We start from the raw sequence: 17217 nt of genomic DNA, 5'->3' as shown, positions 1-17217 counted from the left end.
CCTCGCGCGCCCCCCGGGACGGGGTGACTATTGAGTGCGTGTGTACCTGCTGAAGGACGACGTGAATAAACGTCTCCTTTGTGAACTTGGAGGCTTATTTCTTTGCGGCGAATCGCTCTCCTCCCAGCGGAGGTTGAGTGCGCTGCAACGGTGTCCCAGTGTGTGTGTGGTGACGGCTGATCGGGGCCCTTGGCTCGCGCGAAGCTCGAACCCGCGGTGGGTGGTGGCCTGTGCCTCAGGCGGTGGAGAGGCGGCTGGGTGACTAATCACTGTCATTTAGCCACAGCTCCGCCCCGGCTCCCCAAGGGCCTTTGCCATTGGCGCCTTTTGGCGGGAATCCGGGACCCGTTTTGGGCGGCCACGCATCCCGCGACCGTCCGAGCGGGGCCGAGAGAGAGGGATCCCTCCGAGACAGCGTAAGGTGCGTACGTTACTGTTTGTCCGTGCCGGCTTTGCCGCTCGGACCAGTGCTTACTCGAGCTCGCCCGCACGTGTCCTCTGACCTGCAGCGGCTCGAGCCTGTCCAGCGGGGTCCAGCGACCTCTGACAGGCGTACCTTGCGTTGAATGCCCACTCTCTCTCGCAACCGGCCCAACGGTCGACACGAGAGAGAGATCACAGCACTGCCGCGGGGACATTCTCCTGCAGCGGCGTGCTAGCGGCGCACATTGCTCGAGTCGCTTCGTGCGCGCAGCGGAGCCTTGCTCCTCGCGCGCCCCCCGGGACGGGGTGACTATTGAGTGCGTGTGTACCTGCTGAAGGACGACGTGAATAAACGTCTCCTTTGTGAACTTGGAGGCTTATTTCTTTGCGGCGAATCGCTCTCCTCCCAGCGGAGGTTGAGTGCGCTGCAACGGTGTCCCAGTGTGTGTGTGGTGACGGCTGATCGGGGCCCTTGGCTCGCGCGAAGCTCGAACCCGCGGTGGGTGGTGGCCTGTGTCCACGTAGAAACCCACAGTTTTCATGCCTTTTTGACTGCATGTCACATTGTGAGCCAGAAAGTGTGGTTATTAAACGTTGTCTCTTTGCTCATGCTCCTTTCAACTTTCAAGATAGTATTGTAATGCAAGCAGTGGGCTAGCTGAAATCTATGCACAGGCTTTGCTGCAATTCCTCATGTCCCAATCATGCTGATGGACAGCACATGAATGGTTGCCTCCAGCAGCTCACTTTTTTTTTTTTTTCACATCAAAAAAGGCGCATCGTCAGTTTTCTTGGCACAGAGGTAGTTTATGCTCGCTTTTCTCAAAATCTGTTGCATTTTCAGCGGAATTTTCAGTTTCTGCATTTTTTACCCATTTGGTGTCTAAAACGTGGATTCACGCGCTTGCTTCTGCCACCCTGAAATTTAGTGCCTAAAGGTGCAGTCTCTAGTAATGACAGTCAGACTGTGTGCTGTTTTGTTTTTCTCTCTCTATCTCTCTCGTTGAGAGCCTCAATTAACTCCCGTGCCTGTGTCCCTTGCTCTCCCTGTGGCAGCCATGCAGCCAGTGCATAGCTGGTGTGGCCGAGTGCCTGCAGATGGCACCTTGCTGCAGTGGGCTGCGGGAGCTGCAAGCCCGGGCGGTTCAGTGGGCGGGACGCCACTACGTTCGGGTGTGGCCTCACCGGGCCTTTGCCACCGTTCCCGAGCACTGGCAGCAGCAGTGCTACGCAGCCACCCTCCAGGCACTGGTGGGTTGCTGCTGCTTGGGCCCCAGTGCACGGTAGCGGCAGATTTGGGTGTTTCTGCTTTGGCAGAGCAGATTCTTCCTTTCCTTCAGGAGTCCACTGTAGAATGCAGCTTGTCTGGATACCAAGTGCAAGATACTGGAACAGCGTGAACATAAAACACATGCATGACGACTCGAGCGTTGAGCTCCCATTCAGTGAAAGCAGTTTGTCTGATATTGTTAGACCTAAATGGAAGAGAGCTTCAGGTATTTTTAAGTTATTGTTTGTGCACTTGTGATTATGTTTGTGGATTTAATTTGTTCCATTCCAGAAGAGTACACCTTGATGGCAATTAAGGGGGGACACTGGTCTTGAAAAGAAAATTCTATTAATTTAGTCATAGTTATGAAATTTTCAGGGCACATGTATTTTTGTGCACTGATTCTAGATATGACATTTAATTTCATGTAAAACAATTCCTTGAGCACTTATGCACTTTTTGTGCAAGTATTTTGCAGAGAGTTTTGAAGAAAATTTGCTGCAGGAAATTCGCTGAAATATATGCCATTGGGTTCTCTTGACACCAAGGAATACAATAAGGGTAAAATTATCATCCTGGCTCTCATAGAACTTGAGTAATAGGGTACTGAAGCTGCCACTTCATAAACAGGAATACAGTGAAAGCTCGTTAATTCGACCCCCGTTAATTCGGCAAATCGGATAATTCGACGCGCGCGCGAGGTCCCTACAATTATACATAGGAGTCTATGGGGCGAAACTCTCGTTAATTCGAACAAATTCTGCCGTGCGTCGGTTAATTCGACTTCACTCCGCAGCCCGCCAAGCCGGTGTGCCGAGAGCAAAAAGAAAAAAACACTGCCATGAGCGGCGCTACTGTACAGCTGATAGGCCATCCCTATGGTCATATCATCCATCCATCTGTCCATCCATCCGAGGAAGCGAGTTAGCGGCGGCCCAAGCGGCTGGCGTCTTTTTTTTTTGTGCTTTGTTGTGTCGCAGCAGTCGCTATCGCGGTTATTTACGGCGCCTTTTTTGGTAAATGCGCGCTTTGTCAGCGTGTTTACTGCGCTACTTGTTGTTGCTGTTTTGTTGCGACTGAGAGAAGGGTGAAAGGAAATCGCAAGGGATTGCCTACTGGCTCAGCCACCACCGCTGCCATGTGCAGATAGAGGAGAGTTAAAAGATCAGAGAAAAAGATAGAGAAAAGATAAGACACCCGTGCACAGTCCCCGTGCAGATAAGAGGAGAGTTAAAAGATGAGAGGAAAGATAAGACCGCCCCCCCCCCCCCCCCCCCCCCCCCGCCCCGGACGCTGGTTGAAAAAACAGATAAGCGGGGAGCGGCGCTCCCTTCACCTCCTCCCCGCGCTGCTTTCCGGTGGGTAGCGCCGCGCAGGGCCTGGGCGCCTCGCCTTCGTGTCCTGTCAGCTGACACAGGCGCTGACAACAACGACGATTTACGATTGTGAGCAGTTGCCCCAAATGCCAAAGTACACGGTGAAAGAAGCCGCAGAAGCCTTGTCGGTGCGTGCGGGAGGACTTCTGTGAACAAATCCCTGACTGCGCGTGTGCCACACGCGCCGCGGAGCACCTGGCAGCTGTTAGAGCTATCGTAGTCGCTCAAATTCGCTCGAAAAAGCGGACGGTGATTACAGATTTCCTTGCCAAATAAAGGTATACGTCCTCTTGCGGCAAACATTGTTTTTTGTTGTTCGTTCGATAATTCGACATTCGGATAATTCGACAATTTTTCGCGGTCCCGTCAGTGTCGAATTAACGAGCTTTTACTGTACACACTTTCCTTCTCATTTCTGAAGCGACAACTTCAAAACTCTAACTCAAGTTCTATGATAGGCAGGAAGACAATTTCACCCTTATTGTATTCCTTGGTGTCAAGAGAACCCAATGGCAGACATTTCAGCGAGTTTCCCGCAGCAAATTTTCTTCAAAACTCTCCACAAAATACTAGCATAAAAAGTGCATAATTGCTCAAGGAAATGTTTTACATGAAATTAAATGACACATTTAGAATCAGCACACAAAAATACATATTCCCTGAAGATTTCGTAACTGTGACTTCATTAATAAAATTTTTTTTTTCAAGACCAGTGTCCCCCCTTAATCCTTTAGACAATTTATATTGTGTTAATAATTAAATACACTCCAGCCCATTTATAACACTTATAATGGACACAGTTGTAACGAACACTCGCTTATTACGAACAAGGGCAGTGCTACCGTCAAAATATGCATTAGAGCAATGGCATTGCATCTCAGATACAATGAACACCTGTGGCTGCACAGCTCGGTTACAGCGAATGATTAGGCGGTGTAAACTCTGCCGGCAGTCGAAAAACAGCACTTCTTGCAGGAGCGGAGAGTGACGAGCATTCTAATCGCTACGTCACTCTCTCCCTGCCACCGTGACCTCCGCAATCAGCTCCGGCAGCGCTCCTCTGCCTATGAAAATAATGCACCAACACAAAAAAGCGTGAACAGTAAAATCATCAGCAGATGAGAAATACAGAACATATGAAATGCCGACAAAACATTTTATCGGATGCGGCCGGCAAAATCTCACGCCTTGAAAGGAGACACTTAGCGCCGGTGGAAAGTGGAGCAAGCTTCGCATTAGCGGCTTTCTGTGAAGGAGCATGCAAGGCAGCGACCGGTGCTCGCCATTTGTCATTGGGTAAACTTGCAAGGCGCAGTGCTTTGGAAGCTACATTCTCATACGCTACATGCATAGCAGAAAAATCTGAATGGTGCATGACTTTTTTTTTTTTGAATAGTGTCACTAGGCATAAGTTTAGAGGAGGCATGAGGATGACAGGCAACTTGCGTGCAAGTGGCTTGTTGAGTTTTATGATGACATTTCGAAAAAAAGAATGGTCCTTCTCGTGCTCGACAACTATGTGGCACACCACGCTCTTCTGCCGCCAAAAGCGACGAGCAATACCAGCCACTTGACAAAGGCATAATTCACGTGCTGAAGGTGTCGTGTCCGGCGGTGCGTCACCAGTACATACTGATGATAGCAGTCGACCGACCAGATGCTGTCTCAATGGTTAATGCACTTGGCTGCTGAGCCTGAGGATGCTGGTACAACAACAGCTTCGGTGGTGGCTTTTCGATGGAGGTGGAATGCAAGGCGCCCGTGTATTGTGCAATGTCATTGCATGTTAAAGAACTTTAGGTGGTTAAAACTCCCCTGGACCTCTTCATTACTCTTTCTCCTAGCCCACGTGCAGCTTTGGGACATTAAACCCTAAATACCACCAATCAATTGTTTAATTTGGGCGTTCTTTTTAGCCCTCTGCTTTGCTTTTAAACGCTGAGTTTGGCAGACTAACTCAAGTCTTGCTCTGGTTCATTTCTGCTAATTGATAAGCCAACAGTGAAGTAGAAAGCTTAAATTTTATTTTTTTCTCCTCCTTTTCAAGTGAGAGCTGACAGCTTCATGAAGACTTGTAGGTAGTATTTGTTTGACATAGCCAGCCCATGTGGTTAGTAATACATGCTGCAGAGTCAGTTCCTTTAAACAATTAATTTCTCAGAAAGCATTTGCTTCTGTTGTGACTGTCATGAAATTTCATGCCATTGCTTGTTTATTCTTCACTTTTTTTTTTCTTTTTCAAAGTTGTTGCTTCATATTGTTGCCAGATTTTCTTTATCTTGTTGGCTTGTTGCATTCTTTCTTGTACCAGTTGTTGAATTTTTTTTTTGTTTAGATAAGAGAAAAAATGCCTACTTGCTGCATTGGACAGAATAGGCGTGCACTTACTGTTGTTGTGGACCCTGTGATGACTTGGGCTGGCCGTTGTTTCTCCATGTGCAGACAGCAGAGACGGCCATTGACATGGCTCTGAATTGTGAGCGCCTCTCTGTGACCCTGCCCCGGGTGCGATGGGCAGAGTCGGCACTCTCTCTGGCCAACCGCCTGCTGCAGGACTGCGTTGGCCTCATGTCTCGGGAGTTTGACCAGGTGCTTCAGAGCAAGGGCTTCCTCGACCTCGGAAAGGTGCGGGCATCACTGGCTGCCCCTTGCACTTGTTCATCCGTATAAGAATAGCACAAGTTAGCTGGGCACAGAAGCTGTGCCACCTGCTGCCATGGGGCAGAAAATGGCTACTGTTGGTGGTATAGCTGTCAAGTGAGGGGCATGTGAATTTGTGTGCGTGCAGTGTTCGCGTTCTTCATTGAAATCTGCACCTTTTGTAGTCTTCTATCTGAGATTTGTCTAGTTTTATCTGTGATTGGCACCCTTTCATTGTAACCTTGCAAAATAAAGAGCAGGCAAAAACAAACATGTGAGTCAAGAGAGGTGGAAGGAAGGACAGGGCTGATGTGGAAATGCCAGCGTGAGGAATAACACAAGTACACACACAAGTAGGGGTGTGCGAAGAGTGGTTTTTTGGTTCGAAGCGAATTCAAAGTGAATAGGATTTTCTTTGAATAATTTCGAAGCGAATAGTTCGAATAGTACTTCTGGCACTAAAAAGAGGCTGAATGACAGCGCGCATTTCTAAACCCATTTATTTTTCCAACACACAAAGCTAGTACATATTGCACTGAGGCTTTATTTAAAGCCGCTCTTCAAAATTTTAAGGAAGCACCTAAAGTGAGTGAAGAACAATTTTTAGTTGCTTAGTTAATCAAAAGTTAAACACATAAAAATACCACCTGCTTTCTAATGAGAAATTAGAGATAAAATACGAAAAATGAGAGTATAACAGAACGGTGCCATTAGTACAGCCAGTAGTTGAAACCACAGGAGTAACTGCACTACACTGCAGCAAGAGCACTAAGAACAATTATAAAAAAAAAACATTCTGCACTTCCGGGTGACAGCTGCCATTAACAGCCCAGCATGCTCCAATCTTAATGTTCTTGTTCAAGGACACAAGCTGGTCTACGTGACGGGTGAGCAGGCTCTCTCTCTGACAGCGCACGATGTTTCCTGCAGCTGAAAACAGCCTTTCGCTGGTAGTCTGCGTTGCTGGGCTTGAGAGGCATTTGCGTGCAAGTGGTGCTATGGGTGGGTACAGGTGGCTGCCGTTGGTCCTCCACCATGCCAAAGGGTCTTCACACTGCGGAAGAAGGGGGTTTTTCCAGTACTCTGCGACTTCATTCTTCACTGTATGGCGTGGTCGGCAGCTCTCATCGGAACTAAATTTGCTGAAGGCACACCACACAAAGTCACCCAAAGGTCTTGGAGATGCGCAGCCTCTGCCTGGCAGTTCAGCATGCTGATGCACTAGCACCGTCTCTTCTGCTGCCTCCACAAGGAGACCAAGCGCCCATTTCTTTTCAGCTTCGACAGTGTAGCGTGCATCTTTGTACCTAGGGTCAGCCAGCATGGCCAATGCTGGAAGCTGAGACATCTTGTTGTCCGGAAATCTAGACTTGGTGCTCTTTAGTAGGCTGGATGCAATTCATGCTGCATCATAATCATTCAAATGCTGTGCAAGAACGATGCTTGAGCATTCAGGCAGCAGGATAACTTGAGACTCTAGTTTGGTAGCTGTCCCCAGACAGTTCACTTGTGGCCTGATCAAGCAGTTGCAAGACCTTTACTGATGCTGTTAGTGGCTTCCACTCTTGTGTGGTGAGATTTCCAACCTCATCAAATTCTGAGAGTTCCACAGTAATAGGGGTGCGAAGTCTGGCCATCATGGCATGTTCGCTGTTCCAACATGTCTGCACGTCCTGCACTACTTCAAGACAATCCAAAAGCATGCTTTTCTGAATTTCATTAAGGCGTGCTTGAGCCATGGCACTTCGCTTATACCGACCTACTGTTGCCCTTGCTTTTGCACAAAGCTGTGCAAGCCCTGCCACATTTTTTTGGACATCACTGATGCACAACTGAAGCGTGTGGCCAAAGCACAGCACACCCTGCCATGACTATCGCGCAACCGCCAAAACAAAATTTCTCTCGTTGTCAGTGACTACAAAGGTTGACACCATTCCTTCAGACAAAAGTTCATACTCCTCTATTACAGTTCCGATGAACTTTGCCAAGCTCTCAGCGCTGTAAGCGTCCACCATTTTAGTGCAGGCCAGTATATGTACATGTTGCACAAACGCCTTATTCATCACATGGCAAGTGAAACTTGCATAGCGGTCATTCACTTGCAATGTCCAACTATGCATAGTGATCGAGAAGGACTCCACTCCGCTTCCAAAGACCTCTGTAAGCTTCGTTCGCACCTCTTCTTTTTTTGGTGATGACCCCCGAGAAAGTTGTTTGTGACGGCACTGTGTAATTGGGCATGGCGAGTTTCATCATGTCAAGAAAGCCAGGCTCCTCAGTGATGGAGTGCAGGTGCATACCGTGTGTAGTGAATCAGCCGACCGTCTTTGTCATCTGTTGCGCTTTCGGTACAGCCGCCTTCATTTTTCAGCTACTGATGGTTGTTGAACACTCGGCCAGCTCGCCTTTGTCAAGGTGGCAGTGCATTTGCATGCTTGACAGTCGTCCTAGTAGGCCCTAAAGAAATTCGGGTGCCTTTTCAAATGCGTTTAGAATGTTGTCGTCGTCCCTGTTGGTGTCTTCAAAACGGCCTTGCATTTCAAGCAGCGAGCCTCATTGCCGGGGGCAGCTTTCATGAAGTAGCTCCATATTGAATTGCCTTTCATAGACGCATTGACCATGGTGCCAACGATTGAACCAGTGGTCGAATGGGTCAAATGTCGAACACTGAGCCAGGCAGTCACATTTGGTGCACTGACTTGCCACGTGCCTCTGCAGTAAATATGCTGTGGAGTTCCGTCGGACTGAACTAGCGATCCGATGAAGGTGGCCAAGTGATGCCCGCGTTCGAATACCTATGGTGTCCTAGCTCGTCGATAATGGCACCACCAGCCAGAGTATATAAAGGCTTCGCTGGCAGTAAATTGTGGTTTCTTGGTTTGAAGCTTAGACGATTGTCTGCTGTGTTCTTCCTTCAGTGTGTCTGCCTCGACATGGTGGCAGCGACGTGACTTATGGCAGCAACTAACTTAGTTCGGAGGCTCGAAGACGGCCACGCAGGATCTTCTGCAATAGCGCGTGGACCTCTTTTTTTCTTTAGTTTGTAGCTGGGTTTGCAGTCCGACCTGGCTGTGATTTGCATATTGACTGACCCCTGAGCATTGAAAGCATGATAAAAAAAAAGCCATCTATGCGGCAATACTCAAAACCAAAACCACATAAAGCAAGTGGGCAAGCGTCCCGGAAACACTATTCGCACGAGACGAATACTTCGAATACTGAAAATTTGGTTTGAAGCGAATATCGAATACTGTGCTATTCGATTGAATCTTCAAAATTGTCGAATATTTGTACACTCCTACACACAAGTATGCAGAGTGATGTGGCCATGGTGGGCCATATGTCACTGTGTGCTCTGCCGGACACACAACTGGAGGAGGAAAAGGAAAAAAGATGAACACTATTGTAGCTTAAAGTATTATGTGCTTTCAGATCATCTTTTTGGAAGGGCTTTCTCTGGATTGGCTGCGTTAGATTAGATTGCAAGTGAAAGTATTAGATTGCCACAGTATGCCACTTCTTGATCTGGCAGATGCTTTCTTAATAGCTCTTTGATGTTGCCGGCAGGGAACGCCTTCCTGACCTATAAGTTCAGGTGCCCAAAGAAGTTTTTGGAACACGGATGCCATAACAGAAGCTCAATTTAATCACTGCCTGGAGGGATGGCCTGATACTATATAGGGTTACAATCTGCAGCTACCACAGGAAAGTGAAGAGCACATCCTTTAGTTCTAGGCTGCGTGCCTAGAGAGCCAAGCAGTTGAGCATTTTTTTGTTTTTTGTCATGTTCCGAAACCATTTGTGGACACCTGTATATCTTGGCCCGGTGACGTAGTGATTTTTGATTTCCTTCTTGTACCTCTGAGCTGCTTCGTGCCTCTCCCCTTTTGGCCAGGTTGACATGGGTCTAATACACAAGGAGACACTGACAGTGGCCCCAGACTTAAGGCAATGGTTTGTTATGCACAACTTCACAGGAAGCAAATTGCTGGCTGGAAAGACCATGTTGAAATCGGTCCTGCACTTCAGGGGGTTGGTACACAATGTACAAAGTTTACCTTCCTGTGTCTCCATACTGCACCTGCCAGATCTCCCATGTCTTCATACTGGGCCTGGCCTTCAGTATGGAAGGTAAACTTTCATGAGGCTTGTTTCTCTCTCTAGTGTTTGGAGGCACCATTGCCTGCTGTGCATCATCTGTCTCACAGCTGCAGTGGGAAAATGTGAATGGACATTGGCACTTTGAAAGCTAGGACATGTTTACTGACAGCCGGTGTGTGAAAGGTTGACACCACCTTTACTTGCAGCAGCAGCTATGCTGTTGTGGGAAAAAGTGGTTCAGCCATTGATCTGTGCTCTGACATTGGCGCCACATTGCCTCCCTTGCCCAGGGCCAGAGCTGGAACATCACTGCCCTGGAGGACACCCTGCTGGCAGCAGTGGAAGGGCTGACACCTGATGCGGCCTGTCTGTCGTGCATTGCCTTGGCACGGCTGCTGCCTGAGGACGACAGCCAGCAGGTGCAGTGGACTCAGGTTGGTGCCTTAACTCTTGGCCGGGGCCTTTGGTAATGCCTTTATAATACCATATAAAGGCTTTTTTTCAGATGGGCCAATTTTTGGGGTGCGGCCCATACACACAATGTGCGAGAAAAAAATTGTATGTAAAAACACACCATTCAGGGAATGAACAGCACTTATTATACATTCAATCATCACTCGCGTAGTCTTCAGACTCCGAGCTGGTGCTGTGCGCATGCTCATCCCACAAGAAGTTGCGCATCATGTCCGCTGTCAATGCATAGCCACTGTTCCACACTTCCATCACATAGCAGAGCAACTCTTCTTCCAGTTCAGGAAACTTGCACGGCTTGCCTCTGAAAGCGCACTTTTTGCAGCTTGTGTTCTTCAATGCGTCCTTTTGGTTGCATTATCATCGGACGCACTTCTCAGCCACGTCAAATTCCCTGCCTGCCGCGTACTTGTCGTGGCCAAGAGCAAACCCTCAGCCATGTAGATATTAAGGTGCTTGCCCATCATGCTAAAATTGCAATGTTTGGCAGCAGCACACGAAAGCCACAACTGCAGTGAACTAACACACTACCACAACTCCCGTGCCTTTGACAGCCACAGAAAGCTGGAGCTCGTGATACTGATGCCAATATGGATAGCAGGACTCGCGGCGGAAGAAAAAGTTGATGATGATGATGATGAGACGTGGCCTTGGGTGCCATCCATGGTTGGCCAGCTCCTGTGCATGTGTGTGGCCTCCGCGATCAAGTCCACCATTGCTCGTAGCCGGAGCTGATCACGGAGGCCACGGCACGTGCATTGTGTGGGTCATGGAAAGTTTGGGTGCGGTCCTTACACGGGTCTTTTTTTTTTTTCAATATTTCCTTCGTGAAAACAGTGTGTGGCCCTTACACGCGTTTCTACGGTACTGTAGTTGCAGCCGTGGCAGGCTTGCGATGTGAGCAGGTGTGTCCACGTGTAATCACGGAGAGTAAAAAAAAATGAGTAGGCAGACTTGCCAACAGACATAAGGGAAACAAAAAGTCATGAGTAATTGAGTGCATACGTTGCACCTGTGGATTTGGGGCTATGAAGTTGCGGTGGAGTAACATGATCAGTGTGTTTTGTGGTATAATGTCGTTGAGTACAGCGGTTGGTTGTGGTGCTGCCACAGTGGCTCAGTGGCTTTGACACTTGGCTGCTGATCCCAAGATTGCGGGCTGTGAAAAAAAAAAAACTGGTCACAGTTCGGTAATGTGCACACTGAGCTGCTCTACGGGGGGAATGCATACAAAGCGTTGTGTACCTACATGCTCTCGAACCTTAATGCAAGAAAAGGCGCATGAGCATACATTTTTTTTCCCTAGTGATGACGTCATAGTGATGCAATAATTTTGTTACTGCTACTCTTCTGCTAGCACTTCTACTACACTTCTACTAGCAGTTCCTGCATTTAGCTGTTGTGTGTTTCGTAAGCCAGGGCTCACTGCGTTACCTCCAGTGGGGGACGCACTATGGGTAATTTATGCTGATGTCACACATTCAGGCGACTAAGTAGTAATCACCGGGCAGGTACTAACAACATAGTAAGCAAGAACCACCACGCAGGTGGTAATCAGGTTGTAAGCTTGGACAGTATCAGGTGGGGTGGGGGGTGTAGCCCATGAAGGAAGACACACCCTACACTCCTCAGCGTGGCAACGTTTTAAGATGCAAAACCAAGTGAAAAAAACGAAGCATATCAGTAAAAGCAGCTCGAACTACCACGCTGCTTTGACTTTGCCTAGCCGAGGAAATGACTGCCATTTTTAATGCGAAAGCATTTCTTGGCTCATGACGCGGTGTTCTGTGCGTCAAGTGTGTGAACAGAAAGTGCGCACTCCTAGTAGGAGAGCAACATGGGTCGCATGATCCGTATGGGTGCTTGTGGCAGGCAGAGCTACTTGCCAATGCATTGGAGCTTCGCTTAACTGCTGCACCACTGCACTGGCAGTGGCATGAGCTCTCACTGGTGTCTGTGAACGTTCAGTAGAGAATGTCTAATTCTGCATATAGTATGGGGATTGGCCCATGGAGGAGCTCTGAATGGTGGGCGGTTTGGTGGCCACTGCGAACTAAATTGCACAAACGCACCAACAGAAACAGCAGTAGTGCACATTGCTTTTGCATTTCTCCACTAAAGCAGACTTCAGTGGCCCCGGTATACTCTTTTGATTATGAGATTGAATGTTCTCAAGCAAGTCAGGGCTTTGAAGTACACGGTATTGGAGGGCTCCGAATTAATTTAGGTCATCTGGGATTCTTTAACATCATTCACATCCCATAGCAGACGGACGTTTTTACATTTCGCTTCCATTGAAATACAATCACAGTGGCCGGGGTCGAACTGCCGACCTTGGAATCGGCGGCCGAACGTTAGTCACTGAAATGTCATGCTGGGTAGACTGATGCTGCGCTTTGCATTAACTGGTTTCTATGCATTGCCACTAAGTTTTCCTCAAAAGGATTTGCAGTAGCTTTGCTCTGGTGCCAACAAAATTCTTTACTTATTTCTGATTTGCAAGATAAGTTTGTTGAATGAAAATGTGCTTTATCGCTTTTTTTTCCAAATGTTGCATTCTTCTGGGGAAGAAAATAAAGAATTGCCTTTTTCCTAGCTTTCAACATTTCTTGAGATTTGACATCTCTTCTACGAACTCATGTTTTTTGTAGTACAAAAAAACGGTCAGCTACTGCTTCCAAAAAATTGATGTAGAGAAAAAGCTAGTGCTCAAATGCATTTGGGCAGAAGACTCATTTGCTGTGTCACGAAGGCTGTGCTTGTGCCAAGATTAAACTGTCATCACCATAACTTTTGGTTTTCTTTCGTGTGTGAATCAACGTTTTCAGGCCCAAGTGCACCTCCAGAAATAAGGTTGTGTTCGTATTTTCTGTGGTCAGAGTGCTTGTTTTAACTGCACATTTGTCAGTTCCTTGCCTTATATTCAGTTGATGCCATTATAAAGTAAAATCACTGCTTTGTATGTGTTGGGATCTTGTTGTAAAGCACTTTTATATTTTTTTTTTCAGTTTTGCAGCGACTTTCACAAACTGACAAAGGTCAACCCTTCAGCAACCATAGCAGAAGGGATCGACAAAATTGTAAAATTAGCACATATGCAGCTGATTGCCTGTGAAGCAAGCATCATGGAATCTCTCCGAAGTGCTGGAGAAATGGCACCAGAGAGGCTGCGAACGCGACGTGAGTATTGTTACAAAGGCTTTATTGGTATATTTAATACGTACACTCTCTAGCAAATTATTTTTGCAGGGTTTCATCTTATAGGCATAGCAGTAGAGTTCATCCATGTTTAAAGGTTTGGTTCTTTCGATGTTTGCAACTCGTGTCTGGTCCTGAATGGAAAGAATTTGATGGCATGTTGCTTGGTGTACGGAACAGAAATAAACTGTTGTAATAGTATAGCAGAGTTACATGTGTAAATAAGGAACGTTTTGCACTGTGTCAAGTACTAGACAATATCTGAAGACCCGTTGGAATGGCCTTCATGATGCAGCAGACATAAATAATATACTGTTAACCCAGCAACAATGTTCCGTTACTTGTGGGCACAGGTTACAGAGCAAATCACTTTCTAAACAGCCGTTGTCACATAATTAGGAAACTTTAGGAAGATACTAAAAAAATGCATTGAAGCGTTCCCTATAAATGTTTTGCTTTTATAGACATCCTAACAGTTGCGGTTTTGCGGATACTGTCTGCAAATGTGAAAGAAGTGAACGGGCTCTCAGCTTTGTTTGTGCGAGAGGAGGTAAGTTTCTTGATTTTGTGCTGCTATAATGCATGTGTAGAACTAATGGGCTTTACTGAAAGCATTGGTTTAAGACGTTGCTGAGCTTTACTGTGATGCAATGAACAGAGGAAGCTTAATATCAATGTAGTTACTTCAGTGAAATGGTGTAATTTTGGTTAGCAAATGTATTATAAATAAATAAAGGTAATGAAGTTGTCATCTAATAATTGTGAGTGCTGCTGGTTGGGGTCCAAAAATTAATGTTGCACATAAACCAAAATTGCATGTGTAAATGTAAGAGAAGCTTAACATTCTTTGTATTGTACTGAAAAAATGTATAACGTACAGATAACTTTACGAAGGGGGTGACTTAAGCATGGAGAGATGGGATTGAATTAATCTCTTGTGGCCTGTTTCTAACAATGAAATATTTCTTGCCATCACAGGACTTGAGTGTTCCTGCAACGCCTTGCATAGTTTTCACCGGACGGCATATTGAAGAGGCGGAATTTCTTCATATCAAGGTGGATAGGGAAAAACTGTTTATGGTTAAAAAACGCAGAGGAGGGGCTGGCAGCTGTTCTGTCGGCCTACTGGCTCTTTAATGTTCAATACGACCGGAAGTTGTTCAACACGCTTGTAGTGTTAGAGCGCCTTTTTCTTGGCCTCACACTGAGCACACCAAGGGTGGTGGCAACGAAATTCCGCAATAAAGTCGCAAAAAGTGTTTAATTAATAGGGCCTGGAAATTTAGGCATTAAAGATCCTCGAAATAGGCAGGCATCTAGGCTCTAAAAAATATTGCAATAGGTGCTATAAAGCAAAAATAGGCGCTTTGAATAATACTTTTTTATTTATTAGTACAGGATTTGTCAGTCAAGCACGGAGCGTACGCTGTCCTCAATTGAATCACGCGACAATAAAGCACATTCTCAGATTTTCAACTTGGAGCTCCTTCGGTTTTCGCTAAGCATAGCTTTGTTGTTTAAAAAACTACTTTCGACGTGACATGAAGTTAGTGGGGTGAACCTAAAACATAAAGAGTTCACAGGGGCTCAGGCGTTCAGGTGATGTGGCCGTATCGTCTCCACCTAGAAGGTCTCTGATTTGCGAAATTGTTTCCAGGTCTCTGTTTTTTTCTACCAGTTGTTGCATCTTCGTAGAATAGTAGCGCCTTTTCCTTCCAGTTTTCGAAGTGCTGCCTGTACTTCTTCGACTGCCTTCAATGATTCATCTACTGAGAATCCGGCCTTTTCCAACGTTGTCATCCTTTCTGTAAGTGTTTAGAAGTTTGCAGTGCTGTATGTGAGGTCATGTTCCATGCTCGCCTCCTGGAACATAGCTGTTGTTTTAATCACACGCGCAGCGTCATCCTTGATTTCCTAAAGGACAGATCAGACCACTTAAGAGTGCAGTGTCTATTATACTGCTGCGTCTGTCCATGTTCCCCATTGAGTCAAAACAGGCTTTGGTGGCAGAGGAATGTCAGGTGCTGTGGCGCTAAAAACAGCAATTGTTTTGTGCTAGATACTAACTCGTCTACTTGGGGAAAAGAGAGTCGGACACATTTGGCCACACGATGCATTTCATAGACATCGCAGGTCAGGTGAACCATCTTGCAGCATGAAAGCATCAGTCCCATTCCTGCCTTGCACATGTAGTATGCACCATCCGTAACGAACAAAAGTATCATCTCATACTGAATATTTCCTGGCCATAGAGGCTCCAGACATGAAGTGAAAAAACGCGCTGTCGTCGAATGGCTGAAATTTTCAAGAACATCTGAGTTGAGCAGGATTGCTCGTCTGGATTTCTCTGGGCTCAGTGTTCTGACGATGAAGGTGGCCACATACCGTCCGCTAGCGTCCGCGTTTTCGTCGACTGACACCCAATTTCATCTCTGATTTTGGCGGGAGTATCCTCGTAGCACTCTTTCACGTATCTCTTACGAAGTGTTGATTCATCTGCAACATGCTGCTTCGTGTACTTTTCCACAAAAATCCGAAAACCACTGTTAGTTAGTTTCCATTACAGGATATCTGCCTCCAAAAATGCTTGACACAACTCTGTGGCAAATGACGATTCCTTTGCTGCCGAACTACTGCTGAAAGCCTCTGCCAGTAGGAGCTGCGATGTCCCCTCCGTCGTTCTCTTCAGGTTTGCAATATGCTTGTTGGTAGCGACGTGTTGCGCTACATGGCATCGCTTCCCTCTTGGTACTGAAGCTTCTCACCCTTTGCAGAATGGCAGAGTTCCATCAGTTGAAAAAGCATTTCCAAACTGCGAAACCCAGTGCCTGCAACGAGGGCCTCTCGATACCTTTTCTTTCGGCATGTCAATATGAAATGAAATGGAGAGCGCTGACAAAGCAAAGTTTGTGAGGCCACTCAAGTCAATGTCACATGTTTTGGAAGTGGTAGGCAGAGAAGTGGCCCTTCCTTGTGGAGGAGTAGGCGGTCGAGAGTCGACCGAGTGACGAGCAAGCAGTGAGCGTGCGAGTGTGCTAGTCTTGCGCGCGCTGAGGCTACGGTTGCCGGCTGGACGGCGCCGGTTCGGGTGTCGGGTTACACTCAAGCAGATATACAACCTGCTTAGTTGCGCCAGTTACACTTCGAGAAAAAGGTTTGGCTAGACCCGCGCCTTTTGTGCGTGCATCGGCGCGTGCCTTTCACTGTACTTAGAAAGATGTCTAAAAAATTGGAGAACGGCACCTAGGACTGAAATGCCGGATTTAGGCATTTATAGGCAACAAGTACGGTCAAATAGGTACGATTTCTTAAAAAATGCCAAAAAGGCAGGCAAGTGCAAAAATCCCCCATTTAGGCATTTATAGGCATGTTTAGGCAAATACCTAAAGTTCCGGGCCCTAGTAATTAAGTGTAGTCGAGGTGATGTGTATTTTTCTTCAGTATGTAGTGGCATTGTGTGAAGTGTTTTTTGGTGTTTTTAATAAATTTGCTCTGTTATGCCAAAACTGTAGCCTCATATGCACTCACTCATCTCCACTCTGATATGCATATATACAAGGCTCCCTGTGCTGCACATGCCCCAAATGAGGAAAATGTGGCCCAGTGCTGCATGATGTGTATTATCTGCCTTTGTCAAGGGAGTATATGTTACCTTTGAAGTGGTCAGCATTGTTTGCCATAATAAATTTTTCCTTGCAGGCATGTCTGGATGGTGACCAAGCATATCCAGCACATGCA

The 17217-nt window shown here is 46.8% G+C and overlaps 1 pseudogene; it reads left to right on the top strand.

Annotated features, from left to right (window-relative positions):
• The window catches only part of LOC149357376 (uncharacterized), a 46734-nt pseudogene extending 29810 nt beyond the window's left edge, over positions 1–16924 (top strand).
• The last annotated feature ends 293 nt before the right edge of the window (positions 16925–17217 follow it).

The sequence above is a fragment of the Amblyomma mixtum genome, chromosome 3, assembly GCF_055824585.1.
Source record: "Amblyomma mixtum isolate Tamu chromosome 3, ASM5582458v1, whole genome shotgun sequence".
Taxonomy (NCBI): Eukaryota; Metazoa; Arthropoda; class Arachnida; order Ixodida; family Ixodidae; genus Amblyomma; species Amblyomma mixtum.
Note: the sequence above shows the minus strand (reverse complement) of the source record. Positions and strands in the feature narration are given on the sequence as shown.